Genomic DNA, 7,356 nt, shown 5'->3' with positions numbered 1-7,356 from the left:
ACAATGCTATACTAATTAACGTGTTTCCTTTGAAACACAGTAGAGTTCTGTCAGCAGATGTGACATGGGGAAGAGGCAGGAACGGACAGGCAATGGAACTTCCTCAGGATCACGTAACAGATTGGTAGAGGAATTCACAGCAGAGCTCCTGACTTGTGTGTCACACATTACTAATTGCACCTCAGGTCCAAACTGCTCACAGTATGCCTTTCTGTACAAATATCACAACACTGCTCTAACACAGCAGCATCAAAGAATGTGTTCACTGGACATTTGTTATACAGATATCTTTTAAAGTTCTTAACACAAAATTTACTTGAAGAGATATGATCTGTCCAAGTGCATTCAACGCAGACATTTGGATCAAATGCTAACAGAAAAAAAATTGATTGAGAAAAACACTTGTCAGTAGAAACTATTTTCGACAACCAGAAGGAATCTTCAAGAATAAAAATGTAAATAATTCACTGAAGTATTTTCTAGGTGAAGCCTAGCTGTGAATTTTGAGGCAAAAATGTGCAGGCATCATACTGATGTCCTAGAAATAAAGGAACAATGCCACTTCTACCTTTACCAGCAAAAGGATCCCAGCATTGACATTTAGAGCGGGGAAAATTAAAGTTAAAAACAGAGGGAATCTTTCAGTCTGTGTCTGCAGATACTCCTGAACAGCCACAATGAGGTTAGTGCCAGATATATTCATTAGTTACCAGATTTACCTAGCTGTATCCACAACTCTCATTCCTTGAAACCGATCTATCATTCTTAAAATATGGTACATATGTGAAACTGTTACCTCTTCCAAAACAGACAACTGCCCTGGCACTGCAGAGTAAGTAATACTGCAGGGTAAACAGTGGGTTTTGGTAACATGTTCAAAAGAATATTGTAAGAAGAACCGTCAACCCTACGACCTTAAATTCCTACAATGCTCTTCTTTAATCCCTCATACTAATGTTATTTATCCAGTGTTAATTAGGGACTCAGTTTAAAAGTGGTTTCTAATTTCAGGTGCCTCACTTAAGTCACTCAACTGTTAGAAATACGGCACACCAAACTCCAGCTGAAATAATGGAAGCAGTGGGCAGTGTGTACATAATCCCATCTCATTCCCTGCAGTCACAGTAATAGCATCCCCGCTCTTCTAAACACTGCAGCTAAGCCAACATAGCTACTCAAACTGTATTTCCTTTCAAATTGGGAGTTAGGAAAGCATTGGATATTTGGAGAACATGCATCCACGATATAATTTTTTAGGTAAGAAGATATCAACAGATAGATTTCTTGAAGAAAAAAATGCTACCCAAAATACCATAGCCACATTGTTAAAGAGAACAGGAAACATGAAACAAACTGAACCTGTAATGATGTCTTGGTGCTGTGCAGTTGCAGATACTAATCATCTTCACAGTTCAATTTCTCATCTACTTCCATGCTCATGAAATGGAAAGTTGAGAACATGGCTAACTTGACTGGCAGATAGAACAGGTAGATGGCAGTTTTGAACTGGGAAACTACAGGAGAGATTCAGCCTTCAGAACAGTAAAAAGGTGCCATGATGATCCTCAAATACCTCTGCTCATCAGGATGGTTCCTGCTACTTGCTATGCATGACAACAAGAGAAGTGGTGCTATGTCCTCTTCTCATCAACAAAGGTAACAACAAAACAAATTACTTAAGGAGTGTGTGATGAGCATCATTACCTAAGAGCACTGAATGTTTTTTTCACCATGGAAATTGTGTAGGTAGATGTGGAAGAAGTTCCATAGAAGTGCCTACCTGCTGTAATGTCCCAAGTTTTTATAGCTGTTTGCCAACACCTAGATCCAATTTTGGGTACCCTTTCAAGGCTCATGCAGTTGAGAACTTGGTCTGTTATAGATTCACGAGTTTAAGTCAAGCAAGGACTATTACATCCTAATGCACATATCACTGCTCTTTTAATTTCATTCAGGAACTCTGTATAGAACAAAACAACTATTAAATAAATAGTTGATATAATCTGTCTTTTCAAAAGTTATTCAGTATTACCTTAAGGAAGGGTATATCAAAAGTCACTAGGAAGTTTTTCTTTAGCAACGTGTCACCTCAAACTCTAAGCCAAATTTCTGGTTTGAGTGTGCTTAGCCTCAAGTTCCAGATAGTTGAGCTGCTCTCCACCATTTTGCCACACATTCTTGAGCCATTCAAGATATTAATTTTTTTTTGTGTGTGTGACAAGTACAGTATTACCATGAAATAACTTTATACTAAGTAAACAACTCTTGTCTTCCTTTAAAAACTAAATAGAGAGATTCCAGGCTACTATAATCTGTTTGTGGCTTTCAGCACAACTGTTAGAAATACCCGGGCAACCAATGTATCAGTCATAAACACTCAACGTTATTTTGGTGTTTGATTTTTACATGCAAATATAGAAATAGAGAAGGAGGAAAAAGTGTGTGTGCCCTAATCAGCAAGTCAGCAACATCACAAGAGACATCATTCAGGTTTAGACTTCATCTGTCTTACTTTGTTTACCTAAGTTCAAACTTTACCTTGTAGCACCATAGGAAAAAAAAAAACCAACAAACAAGGGAAAACATTGCATTTCCATATCTGAACAAAGATTTTAGATCCCTTGTGTTGTACATGGGACTGCTTAGCTGCTGCACAGAACAGCATTCAGACAAAGGCTGTGGCTGCAGCAGTGTAAGGAGCACAGCCAGGCCACAGATGCACCCCGCAGGCTGGCTAGAGGGGTGGCTGGGCAGCAGCATGCGTCCCACTGCCAAGAATGAACTGGGACTGCTTCCATGCAGCCCTTCTGTGGGTCACCTGTTTTGAGCTGGAACAGAGTGCTGATATTTGGGCTTCGGGCTGTGGCTATTCAAGGACTGAGTTCATGTTTGCTAAGCTGTTAATTACTGCGCAGGACTTAGTGTAATACCAATGACACAGCAGGAACTACAAGAAAGTGAAGAAAGTCTTCACTTTCTCATTCTGCACCAGTACCAAGGGGACTGTAAACCACTTCTTACTTGACATTATTCTGTCTTGAAAAGAGGTAACCATCCTAGGAACGGCAGATAGTTGAAAGAAAGGCAATTTCCAATTACTACACTGGGTAAAAGCCAGAGATCAGATTCAATTACATTGCACTTTGCAATTTACAATCTGTTGGTGCTCATTCCAGCAGAGGCTTGTTAAATGCTCTCTTACTGGAGACCTTCAAAATATGCTTACCTGCTGAAAAAGAAGAGGTTCTCAGCCCCCATCCTCACCATAACTTATGCCATCAAAATCCAGGCCAGACCCCAGCCTCCACTTAAGCAAGAGCTGCACATGGCTGAGCTCTCTCTCTGTACAGAAACTTCATGGGTTACAGAGCAATACCGGTGGGAGACCAAATTTGAAACGCAAATTCATTAGAATGCACAATTCTATCACTCAGATTCTGACAGGCACACTGGCCTACTACTTACATGCTTCTAAATCTAATACTTGAATGTCTTCCTTCAGTTTTCCTTTTTTGAGAATCACACTCTTGCAGCTTCACAGTGTAGTTGCTATTGCTGCCATACATCAAATCTCCAACTTGCAAAATCCAAAGGACCATAGACGTAGTGAGATATGCAGGAAGGTGTCCATTCAAGCCTCTTCTCATATCTGCAATGCAAATTATCCCTTAGGTTTGCCACTATAAGGAGCAAGCAGCAGTGCTTGCTTTTGGCTCTCTGTAGCAAATAGTCTAACTATGATATACGGATTGACTGAAGACACCAACACAAGATTCCAACGATGTGATGGCTCAGGAAAAATGTGAGGTGACCTATGACCTGTCACAACTAAGCAAATTCAGTGCGTACCATCAAGAATGCTAACAAAAATATTTGTGAGAATGGAAAACGATTACATTTTTACACTCATCCCAGAACTGAATTCAACCCATTCACGGATCTACTCCTTTCCCCTTCCTGCACATTTACTTGTGCAGACCTTGTCAAACACCAGAAAACATGTAAGAGAGGAACACCAACAGAAATAGCAGAACACATCTCTTAGTATTTAAAGATGAGACTCATTTCCAACAACAAAATCACCAGAAACAACGAATAGATCTTCTAACAAGGCAGATCAAAATGATCTAAACATTATTTGGGGGACTAGATATCAAAAAGAGTAATTTCCATCAAATCTTGGCCATTAATAACGGTAGAGTGTGAAATCAGAACACGCATCAATGGGCCACTGACCTTATATTGTGGTTATTTAAACTACTGTGTAATGGAGCAGCATACCATGAAAAAATGCAGTTCAAAGTGGGCAGCTACCACTGTAGATATAGATTTCAGTCTCTCATTCATTTTGTGTGTTCAATTCACATCTACTTCTTTCAAAAGTTGTGACTTCTTTGCTCCCCTTTCTGCATTTCATTTTTAATGCTTGCCTTGCTGGGTGCCGGTAAGTTTTCATTTTTGTTTTACTGCGTGGTTTGGTGGAAACTAAAGATACCTATCTGCTATTGTTCCTGCTAATAATGAACTACGTTACTAGTAACACGGGCTAAAGGGTCTTTGTATCATCAGAGCAATTTCAGAGAAAAGCATGGAGTCAAGCTCAGGTTGCATACATTACTCCAAAGTCACAGGAGGAACCAGGTCATGTAGCAGACGGCAATCTAAAACCTAGATTTGAACAGGTGTCAGTTGACCCTCCTGCCATGAAAAATGATCAGACACAGCACCCGAGAAGGATGAGTGGAACGTATCCTGAATGAGCTGTGAGAGCCCCAGTGCTCGCAGATGCTTACCAGCGCTGTGCTCCTCCCTCTGCAGCCGTCGGGAAGCACAGCTGCAGCATGTGGGTTGCATCCAGTGAGAGTTTCTGCCCCTAAGCAGTGGTGCTGAGGAAGTTCTGAAGAGGAGGAGGAGAAGCTGACTTTGGCAGCCTTGAGGAAAATCCCAAGGCAGTCCCGAGGTTAAACAAGCGGAAATCTGGGAGTCAGGCAGACTTGGAAATGCAGCAGCTGCATTATCTATGAAATGGAAGTCACGTGTTGATTCTGAGCTGCGAGTGTCATAGGGAAAAGGAGCCAAAGGGAGCTTTGGAGCCGCACGTTCCGAGCTAAACAAACTAAATGCTAACAGAAGGCACTGACATGAAATTGGCGTTTACAAGGAAGAACTTTCCCTTCCTCCCCCAGCCAGGCAGCCTGCCAGGCTGAGCACCAATGCCCAAAGGTCAGGCACCACTCCTCAGCCTCATTGGTTACCAGGATCTCTTCTGGAAACAAATGCTTTCACACCACCATTGCGCGTGTTACTAAGGGTTGCTGAGAGCTACGTTTCAATTAATGTGAGGTAATAAACACTGTGGTTCTGGGCAGCATTGGAATGACAGCTATCTCGAGTGGCAGCAGGTCATTACCCCATTCCTAGCAGGCAGGCAGCTACTGCTGGCTTTCCCCACCTGAAAGGGGACCAAGGGGCATGCACACATCACTGTGCCTGCACTGTATGAGGTTTTTGGATAAACTGAGTACTGTGGTTCCCATGATTATCAGCTCAGCACCATTACTACAGCCCTATATAAAATGTAATCATAGAATTGTTGGGGTTGGAAGGGACCTCTGGAGATTGAGTTCAGACCCTACTAAAGCGGTTCTCTACAGCAGGTTGCACAGGTCCAGCAACTTTTGAGGATCTCCAGAGAAGGAGACTCCACAGCTTCTACGGGCAGCCTGTTCCAGTCCTCTGTCACCCTTGCAGTAAAAAGTTTTTCCTCATGTTCAGATAGAGCTTCCCATGTTCCAGTTCGTGCAAAGCACCTCTTGTCTTGTTGCTGCACACTGCTGAAAAGAGCCTGGCCTCATCCACTTGACTCTCATCCTTTAGGTATTTATAGGCATTGATTAGGCCTCTTCTCACATATTTCTCCAGGCTGAACAGCCCCAGGGCTCTCAGCCTTTCCTCATAAGGGAGATGATTCAGGCCCCTCATCAGCTCAGTGGCTCTCAGCTGGACTTTCTCTGTAAGATCCCTGTCTTTCTTGAACTGGGGAGTCCAGAACTGAGCACAGTACTCCAGCTGTGGCCTCGAAATATGCTTCTGAAAAACCCAAACTCCTGCAGGTGGAGGGGCTGCTAACACCAATTCTGAAAGCTGGCTTTCATCCACATTACTGCAATGCCCCTCTTGCCAGTGTTGGAGGCCTGCCTACACCGTGAAAGCAAGCATTTACTCACTTCTGCTGAAGTGTCATTTATATTACTCAGAAGACATCATGCATCTGGGGTCACAGAAATAATTATTAATAATTAGGAAACACGCAGCATTTCACATTTCCTGCACAGAAGACCTTTGATTTTTTCTCTACTTGGCTGTACTTGTCTTGGCTACAAACTGCATTCCAATTCTTAATCTTGAGCTGTCAGGAAGTAGCATCTGGGCTAGACAACAAGGAAGAAGCTCAAGTCATATTTGAGTCTTTGTGTGTCATGCACATTTGAGAACAAGCTGCTAGGCCCATTGATGGAAGACAGCCCCAGAGTCCATGGGGATTTTCAGCCTCTCTCAAAACCGATCCTTGTGCAAACAAGGACTTCCTTTACCACCTAACAAAAGTTCTTAAAGAAAAAAAACTGAAAAAATACTTAAAGATCTGTTTAAAAGGCCTCATACTGGTTAAGAGAAAGACAGGGAATTGGGTTGGATTTTTTTTTTGCCACAGTACTGTGCTTGGCAACTCCATTCTGCTCTGTCATATGCACACATCACTGTGCTTGGCAGAAAAACTGCAAGAGCTTAGCAAGGGAAATGGCAAAATCACATATCCAGTACAGGTGGGCTAAAACGAAGCTCAAGGGAAATAAAAGATGATGTATCCATGAACACTGATTAAGTGTTCATGGAAAACAAAACTTATCTTTGTTGAGCTAAATAGTAGCTGAGACTGAACATTACACAAATTCAATAAGCAGAAATGAAATTGTATTTTTTTAATGAATGAAATTAACTTAAGAGAGGGTTGCCACAAAGACTAAGCAGAAATGTCAATTCACTTCAGACCAAAAATTGAGCCTTAAAAGATAGGCTTGTCTCTTCACCAGGGCTCATTTCATTCTTTGACAGGCAGAGAAAAGAAAGGAAGAAAACAGAGGAAACCAGTGCAACAGCTTTGGAAAAAAAAAATAAATGCATCTAAACTGGAAAACAGCAGCTCAGCATGCTCTGTGGGTTTTCTTCCCCCTTCTAACTTATTGCAGCATTTATTCCTCCACAGCGTATTCAAGTTCCTTGCATGCTCATAGCTTCAGAAAGGAGTCTGAGAGCAGAGTGGGAGTGATAGCTGAGTATATGATTTGGATTACCTGC

The sequence above is a fragment of the Centrocercus urophasianus genome, unplaced genomic scaffold (genome assembly GCF_019232065.1).
Source record: "Centrocercus urophasianus isolate 14NV4802_14NV808 unplaced genomic scaffold, USGS_Curo_1.0 seq_10, whole genome shotgun sequence".
Classification (NCBI taxonomy): Eukaryota; Metazoa; Chordata; class Aves; order Galliformes; family Phasianidae; genus Centrocercus; species Centrocercus urophasianus.
The sequence above is the reverse complement of the archived record's forward strand: the minus strand, read 5'-3'. Positions refer to the sequence as shown.